Raw genomic sequence first — 20,629 nt, 5'->3', positions numbered from 1 at the left:
TCACTCAATATGATGTTATCTAGATTGATCCATTTCCCCGCAAATATCAAGATGTCATTATTTTCACCACACACCCAGGCTAGGTCATTACACCTAGGTTAGTGCCAAATAATGTAGCCAGTTATAACATATAAATATAATATAATATGTATACTACATAAATAAATATATGGTAGTGATGTATCTAAATATATCAAAACAAAGAAGTTGAAGGAAAATATGGTATTAAAGATTAAAAAGAAAATAAAAGTATATCTGTCACAGAGATCCAGAATATGAGCGCCACCCATTGCTCATCTTGTTCCCAAGAGAAAACCAGGAGGCAGGGACCTGGCAAAGGGAAACGTGTTCATGTATGGTTTGGTCAGAACCAGAGAGAGAAAAGTTTTAGTTCTCTCTGCCTTTCCTGTGACTAAGATGGAAGAGGAGCCAAAACATATGCACACGGAGAGGGAGCTGTGAGGGACGGCATCTCCCGGGAGATGGCTTCCTTCTCTAGGCTCCGCCCAGTTCTGTAGAGCCCAGGTTTTCAGGGTTCCTGGAGTCTGTGACACACCCATTCATATGAGTGGAGCCGGCAGGACTAGAAGCCGCTCTGAGCGAACTAGCGAGTAAGCAGCGCATGGACAGGAAGAGCGAGGAGGCCCCTGAGCATCACTAGAGACTATGTAAGAACTGTACCCTTATATACCAAGTTTATGTCAAAATATTCTCCCCAACAATGAATTAAATTTAACTTACTTTAAAAGTTTTAATTTTGTTTTCTTTTGTTTTTGTTTCTGTTTTTGAAACGGGATCTCTGTATCTCTGGTTGTCCTGAAACTCACTCTATAGACCAGGCTGGCCTTGAACTCATAGATATCCACCTGCCTCTGCCTCCCGAGTGCTGAGATTAAATGTGTATGTCACCACCATCTGGCAAATTTGTTTATTATTTTACTTATTTAATATTAGTAATAATAATAGCTTAAAACATAACACATTGCATAACTACAAAATATTTCTATATAATTAAAATATTTTTATATAATTAAAATATTTACCTTATATTTGATATGAGATACACAAATAATTTAAAACTATATTTTAATTATCCCTTAGTTAAAAATTAAGACATATCACACACTTAGCAGAATCAGGATCATCAGCATCACTGTCTTCCATCTCCATCTTACATCCTACAGCAAGTTCTGTGAGCAATCACACACTCGGTGCTGTCTTCTAGGGCAGTGACATCTTCTTCCGGACCGGACCCTTCCTGAGGACCAGCCTGAGCTCTGCCAAGCAGAAATGTCTGTCCTTAGTGGTGTTCTTGCTTTGTTCTATTTCCCATCACAAATTTGCTTGTGAGTGGATCGTGCCCCGTGGATACCCACTCCCTGCTAGTGGGAACCTTTTGCTTGCTCCAGCCAATGTTTTCAGACTTTTTAAGGACTTTGTTAGGGATCTGAAGAAACTCCTTCTGAATTCTTTCTGTAAATTTTATCAAAAAAAAAATGTGTCTTTTCTCGATGCTTACTTTTCTCTTGGCATTTCATTGGCTACACATTAACTAGACAAGAGGAAGCTTACAGCACCACTATATTCTTTTTTTTATAATTTATTTAACTTTATTTCATATGCATTGGTGTGAAGGTGTCAGATTCTCTGGGACTGGGGTTACAGACAGTTGTGGGCTGCCATATGGGTGCTGAGACTTGAACCTGGGTTCTCTGAAAGAGGAGCCAGTGCTCTTAACCTCTGAGCCATCTCTCCAGCCCCGCACCACTATATTCTTACGGGACAGTTGTCGTAGACATTATTGGCCAAACAGTATTATATGGTCTGTGGTTATGCAGTTAAATCCTCAGAGACATACCGCTTCAGAGATACATGAACATTCTATAAGCTAAGTTTCTTTAAAGAGACCAAGGGTTTTTTTCTGTCTCAAACAGCATTCCAGGGCAGGCAGACTTATTTTTTTCCATGAGGTTATTTAAGAATGGTTGTTTTGGTTACATCTCCAGACACTTGGGACAGGAAGAATTCCAGTGCAAGCATCTTCTAACAGGTTACATCATTGCAGCTCAATGCCATTGTCCCATCTTTAGGCATGCTTTAGTCATTCCTCCTGCTGCAGGGGAAGCTCAGCACCGTGACTAAGTCATGTGGTCGCATGCTTAGGTAGAATGAACTGGAGGCATCTTAAGGTTCTGGGGCCCCACTGGCTATCTCTGTGCTGTTAGAATGCCTTTCCCTGGGGAGGGACATAGACAGTGTCTGCTCTGCCCCCTGAGCTCTCAGTGACAAATGGAGGTATGAGTCTACCAAAATTCACAGCACCAAAGTTTACCAGGGGGAACCAATGAGTTTATTAGGCTTATTTACAGAATAATAGGTGGTGACCCTAAAGTAGCCACTCTGGAAAGTCTCCACTCTGCAGAGACAGTGGCTTGCCCATGGTGGCATAGATGGAACCCACTTTCTTTCATCCTTCCCTATCTATATACTCTAACTCCTCCCAGAGACCTCAAGGCCATGTGCAATTAGTGTAAAATGGAATATACTTGGTTGGGAAATGTGGCTGAATACTCAGGTGAGGGTCCTATGACAATCCCCACCCTGTCCTTCCAAGAGGGAATGTCAACAGTCAACAAACCCAGCTGTGATGATCTTGGTGAGCAGGACCACACGGATTCCTGAAGATGGTGGTTGTTTGGCTCAGAGAATGCTCCTGCACTGCTCTCTGCTACAAGAGTAAAACTATTAATCCAGAAAGGAAAAGAGAAAAGGAAGGATACACAGAAAGCTTCAATTATGATGTTTAAAAAAATGAATGCAAATTTATCAAAATGTTAGAATTTCATAAATCTGGGTAATGAATGAGGGTTTTCATTCTATTATTATTTGTACTTTCTGTGGCTTTGAAGTGTGTCATAATATAAATGAACAAATGTCCTTTGAATACCTTCAATAAATGAATAACACACAGCAGGTTAAGTAAATAGATGGAAATGCTTGTAGGATTGATAGCTATGGTTGCCACTAATACATCTGCCATCTAGACTTGCTCATTACCAAATTGTAACAAATCACCAAAGCAGACACTGTACTTTCCAGACAAAGGTCTGTACCTATTTAAAACACAATACTAGAACCTGTCTAAAGTCTAGATTTTTTTAAGGTCCTCAATGAGCTTCTGAAGCTTGCCTTTTCAGTGAACCGAGAAAGCTGAACCTGCACGGAAGTCACTAACCAGTCTTACCCAATCTGCCACTGGCTTTATGTCTTTTCTTATTCTTTTTGGTTTTCCAAGACAGGATTTTTCTATAGCTTTGGAGCCTGTCCTGAAACTAGCTCTTGTAGACCAGGCTGGCCTTGAACTCACAGAGATTCACCTGCCTCTGCCTTCCAAGTGTTGGGATTAAAGGCGTGCGCCACCATCGCCTGGCTGGCTGTATGTCTTTTGTGAGATGCAGTTCTTTAGAAAGTCTACATGCAAGGAGGCTTAGATGAGGAGGAGAGTGCTGGTGAGCTTTTCATCAACTTGGCACTTGCTAGGATCGTCTGGGAAGAGGGAACTACGGTTGAGAGCATGCCTCCAGCAGATTACCCTATGTAGTAATAGGAGCGGCGGGGCTGCGTCCCCGGCACCCCGGCCGCCCTCATGGCTAGCTTATGCCCCAAAATAATTACATGGAAACTGTATTCTTTTAAACGCTGCTTGGCCCATTAGTTCCAGCTCTTACATATTGATCTAACCCATGTCTAATAATCTATGTAGCCCATGAGGTGGCTTACCAGGGAAGATCTTAACCTGTGTCTATCTGGAATGGGAGAATCATGGCGACTCCCTCACTAGGCTTTTTTCTCCCAGCATTCTGTTCTGTTTACTCCACCCACCTAAGGGTTGGCCTATCAAATGGGCCTAGACAGTTTCTTTATTAATTAACCAATAAAAACAACAGATTAAAAAAAAATCACTCCCACATCAACCCTATAGGCAACTCTGTCGAGCATTTTCTTGATTAATGTGATAAAACCCAGCCTAGTGTGGGCAATGCCAACCCTGGGTAGGTGGTCATGGCTTATATAATAAGGAGGCTGAGTAAGGAAACAGCTTTGCTCCATGGTCTCCTGGTCAGTGCCTTGATTTCCTGCCTTGGTTTCCCTTAGTGACGGTTTATAGCCAATAAACTAAAATAAACCCTTTCTCTCCAAGTTGCTTTTGGTTGTCTTATCACAGAAATAGAAACAAAACTGAAACAAGGACCTAAGAGAATATATCTAGTCATCTGACTTATTAAGAATAACTCAGTCAAACCCATGTATCATTTTTTTCTGACTGGATCCAAGTAATACGTTTGGTTATAAGGCAAGATTTATATAGTTCTATCATCAGTGCTGAGTTTCGAATAAGAAATCAATAGGCTGGGAAAAAAGACTATGTAGCATGATTAATAAAATCTCAGAGACAGATATTGGGGTTCAACCTGGAGATCAGAAAAGCAAAGCAGCCAGCCACTGCCCCTACCACAACCTCAGTCCAAAAATGGTGATTCTGCCTCCAGGAATCTCAGAATGAGATTGAGACTGAGAGTTGTCTCCTCCCATTTTATAATCCTCTCTAGTTCTGGGATTAAGGGTGTGCACCACTACCGCCTGGCTTCTGTGACAAATTAGCGTGGCTACTGGGATTAAAAATGTGTGTCATTGCTGCCTGGTCTGTAAGGCTGGCCAGTGTGGCTGCTTTACTTTTCTGATCCTCAGACAAGCTTTATTTATTAAAATACAATTGAAATGCCACCACAAGTACATGCGCTTACTTTGCTATCTTGCAATCAGTGAAAATGTAAGCTCTTCTAGCATCTACAAATTTTAATTATGAACGTACTTATTTATATTTAGAACAATGTAAAAATCAGATAGAAGCTGGATTTTAAAATACCAACAGAAGCCATGTTAAGTGCTGTTATATAAGCAACTGTCTCAACTTATTAACACAGCGTATTAAATCTGTGTAAACAAACACATTATTGGATATCATGTGATTGTGTATTTATAATGAACAGTATGGAGGTAGGCTACTCTAAGGCCTATTTTCTGCTGTGCTATTGATTTCCCAGTTCTTCATTTTTTATAGGGATATATATTCTCTACTTCAATGAGAAATTACACATAAATTATTAGGATCCTATGATCCTGGGGGGCAGTGGGCTATTGTTCTGTGTGACAGCTTTTCCAGAATATGCATGAGGTTCTGGATTCAGTCCCCAGAACTAGGGTAGGGTGGGAATTCTGGGCTCACATGGGTTCTATCCTTGCCATCACCAAAATAGAAAGCAAAAATGTATGTGAGAAAAAAAAGACAGAGAATGAGAGAGAGAGAAAATATGAACTCAAGGCTCAGGAAAAAAACTGATCTGTAAAGAAATGATAAAGAGATTAATTCGTCTACAATTCTTTCATTTAGACAGGATAATTAATGTTATAAATTAAGTATAGTGGATGAGATGCGTCATTATTACGGAACATGTTCTTAACTATGTAGTCTTAAAATGGTGTTGCTGACGGTATGTTCTGGGGATGAGGACTAATCTGTTAGTGGCCTGTGGTTCAGGAGGCATTTTCAGCAATATGACAAAAATCTTACATGTACTGAATCTAAAAGATATCTTGTTGCTCATATTATCACTCCTCCCCCTCTCAGACTGGTCTCTGGAAGCTCGGTCCAGTGCTTCACTGTGGATCTCTGCATCTGCTTACACCAGATGCAGATGAAGGTTCTATGATGACAATTAAGGCAGTCATCAGTTTGGTTACAGGGGAGGGCCAGTCAGGCACCCTCTCTACTATTGCTTAGGGTCTTAGCTTGGGGTTATCCTTGTGGATTCTGGGGAATTTCCCTAATGCCAGGTTTCTCTCTAGCCACATAATGGTTCCCTCCATCAAGATATCTCTTTCCTTGCTCTCCCTGTTCTTCCCCCATCTCAACCATCCCATTCCCCCATGTTCTCTTCCTTCCTCCCCTTCTTCCCTCATTCTCTCTTTCTGCCCTCCCTTCACCACTTCCAATTTTCTCAGGAGATCTTGTCTAATTTCCCATCTCAGGGATATCCATGTATGTCTCTCTTAGGGTATTCCTTACTTTCTCCAGGGTCATAGACTACAGGCTGATTGGTTGTCCTTTGCTTTATGTCTAATATCCACTTATGAGTGAGTACATAACATGTTTGTCTTTCTGGGTCTGGGTTACCTCACTCAAGATGTTTTATTTTTTTTCCAGCTCCATCCATTTGCATGCACATTTCAAAATGTCATTGTATTTTACTGCTGAATAGTACTCCGTTATGTAAATGGACCACATTTTCTTTATCCATTCTTCAGTTGAGGGGCACCTAGGTTGTTTTCAGGTGGCTACTACAAATCATGCTGCTATGAACACAGTATGAGCAAAGGGGCCATGACCATAATAGTGATACCCACAGAAACAACTGACCTGAGCTAGTGAGAGCTCACTGACTCCAGACTGATTGAGGGGTGGGGGTACTTGCATAGGACCAAACAGGGCCCACTGAATGTGGGTGACAGTTGTGTGGCTAGGGCAGTGTGTGGGGTCACTGGCAGTGAGACCAGGATTTATCCTGAGTGCTTGAACCGGCATTTTGGAGTCCATTCTTTTGGAGGGGTACCTTGCTCAGCCTAGATATAGGGGGGGAGGGCCTCAGTCCTGCCTCAAATTGGTGTGTCAGACTTTGCTGACTCCTTGTGAGAAACCTTACCCTCTCTGAGGAGTGGATGATGGGCTGGGGTAGGAGGAAGGTGGGAGCGGGAGGAGGGGAAGAAATAGGAACTGGAATAGGTATGTAAAATGAGAAAATATTGATTTTTAAAAAATAAATTTAATATTTTTAAAAATACCTTTTTGTTACTTTTTCTACAACTCATGTTTATTCCATTTGTCTAAAATTACTTGAAATTTTAAAAACCTGTTTGTCTCCACTTTTGGCTTGAGAAAATAGCAAATAAAATCCAAAAGTCATGAACTCAAACCCTTATAGTGAGAATCATTTATTTAATGTAATAATCATTGATTTAAAGATGATGGTGTGTGTTTATTTAATATTTAATATTCAGAGAAGGTTTTCATTCAAGAGGAAACCAAGATTATGATCCCATGCTTCAGATAAGGAAACTGAGGCCCAGATGAGAGACTCATCTAGCCAAAGCAACACAACTAGACAGGTGAGGTGCGAATTGCACACCTGTCTTCCAAGGCTACCCCGGGGCTCTCTCCACAGCTTCTTGCACAGGGGTGAGATATATGCTGGTTTGAAATCAAAATTGAAACCATGATTGTATCACTCGACTTTAAAATGAAGTTATTCATGCTTTTCAATTCAATTGAAGCTGAATGTTCCTGGGGATACAGAGAAACAGGGAGAATCATTCAGACCTAAACTTTATCTTTTAGCCTAGAGCTTTTAATTTTCATTGCTCTTACTCTGTTGCTTTCACGCTCTCCACAAGCTGGGGGCGGGGAAGGGAAAGGTTAATATTTTGTTGCTACATCATTTAAATGGGAAAGAGAAAATGGAAGGCATAAACGACAATCTTAATTTAGAAAGTATGTTCTACTGCCCAATAAGCTACCCTTATAGTTCTATGTGACTATTTAAATGTATTTTAATTTACATTTTAGGTAAGTATGTACTGTATCTGTGTGTGTGGGAGGGTATGTGTGCCACAGCACAGTGTTTGTGGAAATCTAAGGCTCTCCACCATGTGGGTGACAGGGATGGCACTCCATGCCTGTATCCACTGAGCTGCCTCTTCTGTTTCTAAGGTGTAGTTCATGCTGGCCTTGAACTCACGATCCCCTTGTCCCTGTCTCTTCAGCATCTCAGTGTGGTCACAACAAACAATTTCATTTAAATTAAAAACTTACTTCCTTGATTTCATTGGTCACCATCCAAATTCTCAATCACCACTACACCTAGTGCTTATTGCATAGAGGAACACAATTATAAAACATTAAAACATTTCTACTATTGTAGGAAAGGGATTGGATAGTAGTATTAGAGTTTGCTTTTGTTTCTTCTTTATCTCCAAAAGGACTTTTCTTTTTCTTTTTTTTTTTTTTCAAAACAGGATGTTTCTGTGTAGCTTTGGAGCCTGTACTAGAACTCGTTCTGTAGACCAGGCTGGCCTCAAACTCACTGAGTGCTGGGATTAAAGGCGTGCACCACCACCGCCCATCTCTGTAAGGACTCTTAACTTAGTAGAATTAAAAGTTGGAAAAACTAAAACTATGCATCCTCTACAATAAGAAAAATCTAGGTATGTATATTGAATAATTACCTTAAAGAGCAAATGATTTCACATATAACAGCTGGTCAAGTAAGGGATCAGAGAGGAACCTATGTAGATGGATTTTTCTTTGGATTGCCAGCTCATAAAAATGACACAGAAGCTTATATTAAGTATAAACACTCTGCCTATATAGCTTAGGCTTGTCCCACTAGCTCTTATAAGTTAAATCAACTCATCTCCAGTCACATCAGACAGTTGCCACATGTCTCATGGCTTTTACCTGTCTTCCTGCATATCTTGCTCTATCTCCATCTGACTGGCAACTCTGACTTTCTTCTTCCCAGAGTTCTCTCTCTGCCCTGAAGCCCCGCTTATACCTCCCGCCTAGCTATTGGCCAGTCAGCTCTTTATGACACCAATCATAGCAATACACTTTCACACAGTGTACAGGAATATTCTGCAACAGATCTATCTTAAATTTAAGGGAGCTATATTGAATGTACACTGCAAAAAAGGTCAAAGTCTAATCTTGAGACAGAAATTTAGCATGATGATAAAAACTTAAAATAGGACATTTTACCTTTATGATTAAGAGCAGAAAAGAAAGTGGGCAATGATAATTAATATAAATAGTTTTTGCTGTTCTGAGGGCTTACAGCAAGACCAGCATAGCAAATCAGACAACTATTCTCAGCAACACAAGCAGGACACTATTGGAATTGTGGCGAGTTTGCCTTAGCATTTTATAATAGAAATTAGACATTCGGAATAGAAAGTGTAAAATTATAGAACAGAATGAGTCTTTTATAGCAAGCAAATCAACCATGACTTAAAGTCCAGGAAACGGAATGTGTTTTTAGCCTGTCTCTGAAGACATATGGCTCACATCCTAAACCCTGTTTCCAAGCCAGCTGCCATGCTGAAAAACCAGCGAGCAATTTCAGACAAAAGCTCTCTTGATTGCCTGTCGTTTGCTTCTCACCCCGACCAAATACACCTAAGCTGCATAAAAGCCCCAAGGGCTCTACGGGGCACTGTAGCATGAGGCCGCGTCAAGGGTGGCCCATCACCTCTTCTAGGTAACCTTCCAAAACAAGTAGTGCCTGAAAACTCATCCAGCCTTCATGCCATTATTCTAGTGACAGGAAGAAAGACAGGGACCAGGTGCCAAGGGGGTAGAGAGGCAGAGGGAAGGTGGAAAACATGGCTGCAAGTCAGGGTGCAGTTTATGTCTTGAACCTTGCAGGTTCCTCCCCTTCCAGGGCAGAGGAAGAGAGAAGAAAAGAACTTGTTCCCTTTTTTTTCTTTTTTTTTTCTTTCATTTTTTTGGTCATTAGGAAAGACAGACAAAATATATTTATTTCCAAAACGTCTCTGAAGTCAAATGTGATAGCCATAGATGATCCATATTTTTAGAGGAGGTTTGTGAACGCCTTATCTGAATCTTGCCAGCAGGAAGGAGTCTGCTGGAAATCTAAAGATAGGTGGCAAACTGGCAGATGTGACTTGAAGTGTTCTCGAGACACAGCAGGAAGCGGAGAGGTGGAGGAACGGGGAAAGAGCACAGGCTGCAGGAACAGGCAGACCTGAAATCACACAGAGCCTGGGTCTCACGCAGGCTCCACAGAAGGGTTGATGATGCCTAATCAGATGCCTCCCTTCATCTGCAGCTTGTCTAGGGATAAAGAAAACCATCTTGTTGGAAAACAGAGAAAATGAAAATCAAAAAAGAGAACTTTTAGGAAATTCCAAGTTACCTCAGTTGGGATCCAAAGGAAAGAATATCAAAACTCTGAAGTAACCAACTCTTATTAAAACAACAGTTTTACATATTCACTGACAAATTACTACAAGGAGGAGAAGGATAAGATAAAGAATCATGGTGACCACAGCCTAACATCTGCATACAACTGACACCAACTGCAATCACGTTCAAAAGCCTGACCACTGAGCATCCTCATGGCCATCTAGTCTACCACAAGGAGGATGAGGCTGTGGGAGAGCAAGAACTACCTACTTTTTTCTGAAACTGGGTATGTTGTCTACTTTTATGTCAGCTTGGCACAAGCTTCTGAGAGAAGGGAACCTCAGTTGAGAAAATGCCTTCCAAAAAATCTATCTGCAGCCGAGCATGTAGGGCATTTTCTTAATTGGTTATTGATGGGGGAGGGGCCAGCCCATTGTGAGTAGGGCTATCCCTGGGCTGGTGGTTTTGGGCTCAAGAAGAAAGCAGGCTGAGCAGGTCATGAGGAGCAAGCCAGTGAACGGCCCTCCTCCAAGGCATCAGTGTCAGCTCCTGCCTCCAGATTCCTGCCCTGTTTGAGTTTCTGTCCTGCCTTGCCTTGGTGAAGGACTGTGATATAGAACTGTAAGCTGAAATAAAACCCTTTCCTCCCAAAGCTGCATTGGTCATGGTGTTTCATCACAGCAACAGAAACCCTAAGACATTGGTATTACTAAGAATCATGCTCACTGTCCATCCCACATCTGCCCCATTTATATTAACATCACAGAAAGATGAAGGGACAACATTACAAATACAAAGACAAAGTTATAGACTAAAACATGAAGAGCCATCCTTCAGAAAATATCCAAACTCCAGGTTTAGTACTAGGGCCTTTAGAAAAACAGGACAAAACAATGAAACCGATTTGCTTTGGACAGTTTTCTATAACAAACTACTGGAAGCCATCTATTTTAAAGGAAGAAAGGTTTTTTAAAGGCTCACAGCTTGAGATGTTTTAGTTCGTAATTACCTCGTTGGCTCTGTTGTATGAGCCAACGGTAGTTCAGTACACCATGGTAAGCAGCATGTAGTGGAAGAAGTTTGTTCATGCCATGATAGGGGAGAACAAAACTGGAGAGACAGAAGGAGCCAGGATCCCCACATCATCCCATCAAGGTTACAGCCCCAATGACCTAACTTTCTTCCTTTAAACCCTACCACCTGAAGGTTTTACCACCCACTATAGTGTCAAAGGCTGGGGTTAGACCTGCAAAGCATAGTGTCTTTAGGAGACATTCAAGAACCTACTACAACATATTTCATAGACAAAGACCAGGCAAGGCAGCCATAGACTGTTGGTCCTTTTATTTCTGTGGCCTTAGATTTTTGTCTTTGAGGCAAAACAATTTTGCAGGAGCTCTTTTGATGACCTGGAATTTGGGGCAATTTTAAACCTTCTGTTCCGAAGGATGCTATTTTCTTTTTTGTCTTGGCATGGGGAGTGGTGGGAGCTCTCTTCACAGGGTTAGGGAATATTCTCAGGGCTCCATCATGCTAGGCAAGCACTCTACCAACTGAACTACATCACCATCCCAATAATACTGTTTTCTTAAAGATACAAGGACAGAAAAAGTAGAGTACAAGCTGTTCAAGGTTGATTCTAGATTTGAGTCAAAGAAGGAAAGGACACCTCTGCATGTCTTCCTAAATTCTCACAGCTGAACATTTCGGCTGTTTGACATTTGACCCCTTATATGGATTTATGTGTTCTAGCCTCTGAATCTTGATGGAAGACAAAACGTTCTTTTCCAATCCAGAGCTGGATGCTCTCTTTTTTAGTCTTCCTTGCAGGTAGGATAAAATGCATTCAAGCTCTGCTCTGACTCAAGAGTGAGTAACAGAAGCTGAAACTGTGTGTCATCCAAGCCAAAAGTCACTTAGATTGCGAGTCTAACAACAATGCCTGTTTCTCACTGGCGTTGACCAATATTCAAGGTGCTGCTTCTGGGCAATGAGCCTTTATGAGATTGGCTTAGCTCTAGATGTAAGATGCTTCTGTTACCTATCTGTCTGTCTGTCTATCTATCTATCTTCTTTATATCATCTATGTACTTATCTATCTATAATCTATTATCGATCTCTATATGTCATCTATCTATTTATCTCTGTTTTTTTTTTTTTTTTTTTGTTTTTTTTGAGACAGGATTTTCCTTGAATTTCTTTGGCTGTCCCGGAACTCACTCTGTAAAGCAGGCTGGCCTTGAGCTCACAGTATCCACCAGCGTCTGCCTTCTGAGTGCTGGGAGAAAAGGCATGCATTACCATGACCAAGCTATTTGTGTGTCTCTAAGTTTGATTTTCTTGTTGTTCCAGAGACTCTGAGAGGTACCCCATATTCTTTATTGTATTCATTTGGTGCTGTGCTTAGCAAAGCTGACTTCTATTGGTTGTAACTGAGAATCCCAATCTACGAGGAAATTAAATTATTTAACATGCTTGCCCTATTGAAAATCAAATTCTCTGCTCTAGTGCTGTTATTGCTGATCACACCATAGCAGTAGAGAGTGTGAAGAATGAAGAATTGTGCACACATTTACTGAAAAACCTCCCTTTTAAGGTCACCTGCTAAAATCTAACTGTTCATTTCTCTGGATTCACCTTTCTGTCATATTAGAGATTTTGGACTCCTGTCTCAGTGGTGGAAGGTTTTAATTTTTATTTTGAGTAAAATGAGAAATTCCCAGAGATAAGTAAAGCATACCTAAGCAGGTATCTGCGATTAGACTATTAGATTATGAGACAATTGGGCTATGAGAACCACGTTCTAGCAAGGGGGTTATTAACATGAGTGTCTCATTGGATGATGGTATTACTGAGAACTAGTTTAATACAGGAAGGGGATCCTCGTTGATGGAAGTAGGACACTGGGGAGGAGTGTTTTCCTTGGTTATATCCTGTCTGGCCCCGTCCTGTGTTCCCTTTCTCTTCTTTCTGTCCTTTGTGATGTCAACTGCTCTACTTCCTGGCCACCATGATGGATTGAACCCAAAACACAACCTTTCTTCCTTACATTGTTCCCTCAGGTATTTTGGTCACAGTAAAGCAAAGACTTCCATCCAGGGAGAAGCTCTACTCTCCTTAGGCATCCAGGATATTGAAGACTGAACAGAATCATTGTTGTGTTCTCAGAGCACGTCATTCCACCTGACATGTGTGGATGTGTCACTCAATGAGATGTCAACACATAAATGGATGACTACATATTATCAGCTAAGGAATAAACCACATAGGAAATGTTGGTGAAAAATAATAAAGAGTTGTATCCATTTTATGAGGCCTGATTTAGTCATAGTGATTAATAGTGTGCAAGCAAATTATATCAGTTAAGGCAAATATTATAATTTAAACACATCATCAGTGAGCTTGGTCTGTTTGTTATCATGTTGATTAATCCAGTAAAATCAAGGCTACAAAAGAAAATAGAGGAGCTGCAATTCATGCGGCTGCCAGATCCCAGGGAACATCAAAAGTCCTATGGCTACAGTTAACGATACTGACCTTTACCTCAAAAACTCCGAAGTTAACAATACCATCATTCATTCTTTGGTCTTCAAAGGTCACCAGATTGATTTTTTTTATCACACAAAAAGCAAAATCTGAAATTACAAAAGGGAGTTTTACCTAGACAGATATACCCAAACTCTGTTAATTTATAATTAAATAATGCTTCTATCAGGACTGGAGAGATGGCTCAAAAGTTACAAACATTGGCTGCTCTTCCAGAGACAGAGGTTCAATTCACAGAACCCACATGGCCACTCACAACTGTCTGTGACTCTAGCTCCAGGGGATCCAATGCCCTCTTTAGCCTCCATCAGGCACTACAAGCAGATAGTGAACAGACGTGCATGCAAACACTCATACACACATTTTAAAAATCTCAAAAAGAACCCTCATATTAAGATCAAACTTGTCCAAATATAACCAGATATGAATCTCTTGGGCATCAATTTATCAGAAATGGATGTTGAAGAACTTTAGCCAGTGGACCAAAACCAGCTCATCATTTGATTGTACAACTACAGTTTGTTGAATTAAACTATGTCCATCTGTTTAGGTACTGTCCATGTGTGGCTGCTTTTGCAATGTTGCAATGAGTTAAGTAGCTGGGGAACAGAGCTCATACTGAACTTAAAGGAGATCTTTCTTTCTTTCTTTCTTTCTTTCTTTCTTTCTTTCTTTCTCTCTCTCTCTCTCTCTCTCTCTCTCTCTCTCTCTCTCTCTCTCTCTCTTTCTTTCTTTTTTTATCTTGCTGATGCTTGCAGTCAAGAAGAAAGAGAAAGCAGAGCCATCTGACTTCTGGCCCTTAGGAGCTGGGGTTCTTAACTCCACCTCAGAGCTAAAACTTCCTGACCCTTCTGTACTCCCAGCAACGTCACAGCAACAAGGACTTATGACCATGAACTTTTGCGTGAATTCCACCTTTGACAAGTAATGATTCCCTATCTCCTCGTAACTCAGCCCAATCTTCTGTCCCCGAAGCCTCATTGTTCCCACTATGTCACAATAAGTCTTCTTTTTATTGACGATCCTCCTTCTCCCAACTCATTATCAGCCTGTTCCTTGGCTCTGCGCCCTCCACAATCTCCCTAAGTACGGGACCACACACCAACGTTCTCCCAGTACATTTTCTTCCAGCCCCCCCCCCGCTCGCTCGGGCCTCATTTATCTGTGTCCATGGCTTTCAGTACAATGAACTTCCTCTCATCTGAACCTGCCTGTAGAACCTCACAGCACCATTTCTGTGCGTCCTCAGGTGGGTGTGCGGGGTTTCTGCTCACACTTGCCTGGTCTGACATCTAAATCATAATCTCTGTCCACGAAAACAAATCACAACACACACACACACACAAAACAAGACAGCTATTCATTGTTCACAGTCCTACCTTAATTGTATCATTCTCCCACAGGTTGCTAAAACCAGAAACAAGGGAACCTCTCAGCATCTACCCCCAATCAAACTTAAAATTGTAAATGAGCTCCAGTTTGAAAATATATTTAGAAATGGCCTCTCCCAGTCATTTGCAACCTTCTTTTATGTCCTCACCATTGAATACCTTCAAAATAGTTTCACCTTGTGTTCCTGTCCTAACTGGCTATTTCTCAACTTTATTTTTCTCACTGTTTCCAATGTTATCTTTCTGTAATATAAATTTGATCCTTCAATCCATCTCTTCAGAAATCTTCAAGATTTCACAGTGACCTACAAAACAAAAACTGTTTGGAGTGGCATTAGAGAATAATTATGCCCTCAACTACTTTTCCAGATTTAACTTCCAACTAAATCCCACCATGGAACTCTTGCCTAAGAAGGAGCTGATCCTTCTCCCCACACATGCAGATATGCATTTGAAAGATAATAACTAGTCACGTGTGTGTGTGTGTGTGTGTGTGTGTGTGTGTGTGTGTGTGTGTAAGGAGGCTGCTTGTTCATTTCCCTGCTGCTCAGATCCGAATAATCACACAAAAACTATATTAATTACAACACTGCCTGGCCAATAGCTTAGGCATATTCCTAGCTAACTCTTAACATCTTAAATTAACCCATTCCTATTAATCTGCTAATCACCACAAGGTTGTAGCCTACAGGTAAGGTTCTGGCTGGCAGCTGGCATCTTTCTCCTTCAGCAGCTACATGGCATCTCCCTGACTCCACCTACTTTCTCTCCATATATCTGTTTGGAAATCCCACTTGGCTTTACTAAGACACTGGCTGAAATAGCTTCTTTAATAACCAATGGTAATAAAACATATTCATAGCATACAGAAGGGAATCCCACATCATGTGTGTGTATGTGCATGTGTTGTGTACATGTGTTGGTTAAAAATTTTTGTGGAGAAACTCATGAAAGCTAGATGTACTTTGAAAAAGAAGCCTGAACAACATTGTCAGAAAGGCTTGTGAGGATATTCTGAACCCTAACCTTAAAACTATGAATGATCTCCACTCTAAAAATATATTTAGAAATGGCCTCCCCCATGTCATTGACAATCTTCTTTTATGTTCTCACCGTTGAATACCTTCAAAATAGTTTCACCTTGTGTTCACCAGAAGGAATAAAACAATTTCAAGAGATAAATTTCACAGGAAGAACAGCATTTTACCCTGTTATTCTGATTACATATTTAGTAAGTCTATATTTCTAAGAAATGCTCTCATAGCTGACATTACTTAAGGATTAAAAATAAACAATAGATTGAATGGGAGGTGTGAGTAAAATGAATTCAAGAACTTGAATTCCCTTTAGCTAAGAATTTGTTTGCTCCATCTTTACATTGTAAATCCCCGGGGAAAGCATGAATCATATTGTAGAAGAACTGATCTCTATTGTGCAATTGGTTTCTCTTCTACCTTGTTTTATCCTGTATTTCTCCCATAATTGCTGTGTTAACATTACCTCTTAACTCTAGTCTCCCAGTCCTCCATCATACAATCAGCAGCACAGATGAGTGGGCCCCCTGCCACAGTCTTATCTCTACATAATCTTGTTACCATCAGCAAGCATAGTACATGTTCAGAAGAGCTCCCGAGCCTATTCATTCAGCCCCTGATCCCAAGTCTAAAGCTATTAAATTCTTTAAAAAACAGTTGTTCCATTAGACATCGCTCCCGCTACCAAACAGCTGATGCTGGCTATGGCCCTTTCTCCCATTAAATAAAATTAGATGTGAGATACTTTTAATGAGGCTTCTAACAGTGTGCCTTTAAAGCTCCCTCTTCCACTGCAGTCAATTAGGCAGGCAATTGATGTTTGAAAGGAAATCATGTCAGGCATTATCCTGATAGTGCCAGTCAACAGGAAAGACAAAAATCTTCATTCTTATTGTCGCTATGTTTCAGGGCAGAGAGGAAGTAAACACATAAAGAAACAACTAGACAAGGAAGAAAATGAAACAGCAATACAGGGACTATTAAGACTTATTTGTTTGTGCATATTATCAAAGAGAAGCAACTACATTCTTCTCTGAGATGCTTGATCTGTGGCTTTAACAATGAGAGGATTATAGAAATGAAGGAGGAAAAGGCATTCCTGTCTGAGGGACGGCCCCTTTCCGTGACTGCAAGACAGTAATGAGCTTGGCATGTAAGGAAATAAAAAGGTCGCTAGAAGTAGGGATCTACAGAGAAAGATTTCCAATGACAATACAGAAGTAAGTGTGGGGTAAATTATGCAGGCTCTTGGAAGCAGGGCACGAAGTTTAGAGTTTCTTCCATGTACACTGGGACATACTGGGGAGACCTGAAGCATTGCAGCAACAGGTCTAATTTACATTTTATGATGACAACGGCTTGTTGAGTAGTGATCAGACCACGGCTGGAAGAGGACAGAAGTGAGAAAGAAAGGAGAATGGCTAGAAAGCGCTTGAGGTCTTGGGATGAGAAGGAAGTGGCTTGTATAAAGATAGCATCCTGGTAGATGTGAATGTTGTGAAAATATTTTGGAAGGTGGTAGATTTGAGGGGGCCAGAGACAACAAAGGACGGAAGAAAGGAGCCAACAACTTCCAGGTCACTGTCTGAACAAAATGAGATCATAAAAAGTAAGGCAAGAGCAAACCTGGAGGTGAGAAACAATCAAACTTCCTGTTCGAATCACACACAGTTGGAGTCTTTGACATCTAGAGGAAATAGACTTACAAGCAGCTGATAGACAAACTTGGAATTATGTTTGGATCGAAGATGGCTTATGACCTTGAAACAAAGTAGACCTAGTCAAAGGAGATCTGCAGAGAAAGGAAGAGAAAAAGGAGAGGGAAGGGGGCCCACTAACATCAGAGGGCAACACAGAAGGCACCTCAGGGTTCTGAGGAAGGCACCTCAGGGTTCTGAGGAAGGAAGAGTGCTTCTCTCCTGGGCTCCCACATCTTTGTCCATTGCCAGTTTGATAATCACCCTAGATCAGTCAGCAAGATCCCCTTTCCTAAGATTGCACTGGGAGCCACTGGTTCAATATGCTTACTTGTTCCAAGAGGACAAATGTTTCTGACAACTTCCTTCGTTTAAACGATACTGCCTGTGCTGCAAACCACCCACCCATCATTTCTGAACTCAGCACTCTGTTATCTGGCTTTGACATTCAGATGTTCAGACCTTCCCCCATGGCATATATCCTGTTGTGCCTTTGCTTCGAGAAGGATATATGTGCTTTCTTTTTGCTCCTAGCATTTCATGCCTGATTAAATTCCATCCCAGTGGCTTGAAGTGCTTCTTAAGATGGGTGTTGGATAAAAAACTGGGGTGCTTGGCTTAGTGGCACCACAGACACAGTAAAACTTGGTAAATGCTGGAAGCTCATTTGTCTCACTTCTAAAATGTATATATGCAAAAGTCCTGGGGGCCAGAGAACCAAGTGAATAAGTGGTTCTGATATGTATTTTTTTCACTGCAAGTATTATCAAAAAGGCGTGTGTGTGTGTGTGTGTGTGTGTGTGTGTGTGTGTGTGTGAAGGTTGCCTTTTTTATTGATTGAGCATTTCATACAGGTATATAATGAATTTTGATTAAATCCACTCTCCATTCCCTCCTCCACTCCAATTCTCCCCCTGTTGCCATGACCATTTTTGCCTCCCTCCTAAGTTCGTGTGTTTTTTCTAAAAATTTTTCTTAATCTGTCTGAGTTCACTTTGTGTTTCTGTATGTACATAGGCGTAAGACCATCTCCTGGGGCTTGGGTAGCCTCTCAGGAGCCACTTTCCTGAAGAAAACTGATTCTCCCCAAGCCCAACAGCCATCAGTTGTCAATAACTCTTCAGCTTAGGGTGGACCTCCATGAGCTCCTCTCCCACAAATGCTGAGATTTTGGCTGGCTTGGTCTTGTGCATGCCTTATGCATACAGTCACAACCACTGCTCCCACAAATGCTGAGATTTTGGCTGGCTTGATCTTGTGCATGCCTTGTGCGTGCAGTCACAGCCTCTGTGACCACTGTCATTTTGGTGAAATAACTGTTTCACTGCAGATGTCTACTTATTTAGCTCTTACAGTCCTTTTGCCCCCTCTTCCACAATTATCCCTGGGCCTTGAGGAAAGAAGGTATAGTCCAGATGTCCCATTTAGATCTGATTGCTCCACAGCCTCTTATTTTCTGCATGTTGACCATTGAGAGTTTCTGGATTAACTGCTATCTACTGTGCAGAGATGCTTCTTTGAGGAAGGTTAAGACATATGCTCATCTGTGGGCATAAGGATGAGAACATAGGAGCAGTTTATTACAGTTTCCCCAAAGCCAAATAATGGTATTACATTCTCGCTTTGGTAATGTAATCTAGCCATCTATGAATTCTTGGCTCAGATATGAGTCATTGGTCCCATCCTGTAAAGTAGGGTTTAAATTTAATCAGAAAGTACTTGGTTACTCCCATAACATATATGCCACTATTGTACAAATGGGCTTATTTTACCAGGCTAGTCATGATTGTGGCTTGCTGGGCTCACAACTGGGTAAGACTGTCAATGTCCCCTCCCCACCTCCAGCATGCCTAGCAAATTCTAGCACCATGAAAGCTAGCCAGTAGAGATGAAACTTTTAGGTCCGTATCAGCATGTTCTCTCCATGTTCTATGACTCAAGTATATGGTGTCTTCAGCAACAGGGTCTTAGTGTTAAGTTTGCACAGATAACCAAAAGCGATAGTAATATCTTGTAATATTTGCAGAGGTCTATGGAACCCCACCAACCAATAACTTGAGAAAAGGCAGCCCCTACCTATTATTGGGCTTTTTGATAGCTTATGGTGTCTTTCTGTTATATGCACTATCATTTAAACTCTTTTATATATGTTCGTGCATATATTCTAGGAAACGTCTAGAGTAAAAGGTTGCCATGTGGCATTTTCAAATGTCTGTAGTGTTAGTTATCCCTCTTTAGATTCAATGTTCTGCCCTACTCTCCCATCTGCTCACCCCATTCAACACTTCCTGTTCCACTATTCCTCTTTTACCATCCATACTACCTGCATTCCTTGCCCTTTCTCTTGAGATACCCTCCCCATGCTCCCTTACTAGTGTCCTGCCTTCCGTGGGTATTTTAATTTAAACACATAGATCTAAAGATTCAGAGCTAGCACCCACACATGAGAGAGAGCATGTAGCCTTTATCTTTTTAGATCATGATTACCTCACTCTGAATAATTATTTCAACTCCATCTATTTACCTAAAAAATTCACTTCATTCTTCTTTCCATAATTTATATTTTTATAGCCCATTGTATAAATATATTTTTATTATCTATTCATCAGTTGATAGATAGCTAGGCTGTTTCCACTTTTTGTGTGTTGTGAATGGATCAGCAAGGAACATGGATGAGCAAGTATCTCTGGGGAGGACGTAGAGTCCTTGGGGAAGATGCCCAGGAATAGTATAGCTGGATCATATGGCAGATCTATGTCTCGCCTTTGAAGATGCCTCACACTAATTTCCAGAGTTGTGGCTTAAGTTTGAAATCCCACAAAGAGTGTTCTTCTTTCCCTACATCCAAATCAACCCTATCTTTTTGTCTTTTTAATCTTAGCCAATTTATTAGTTGAAATATCAGAGTAGTTTAATTTGTAT

Source organism: Microtus ochrogaster, chromosome 21 (genome assembly GCF_000317375.1).
Source record: "Microtus ochrogaster isolate Prairie Vole_2 chromosome 21, MicOch1.0, whole genome shotgun sequence".
Taxonomy (NCBI): Eukaryota; Metazoa; Chordata; class Mammalia; order Rodentia; family Cricetidae; genus Microtus; species Microtus ochrogaster.
This window is presented reverse-complemented; position numbering follows the sequence as displayed.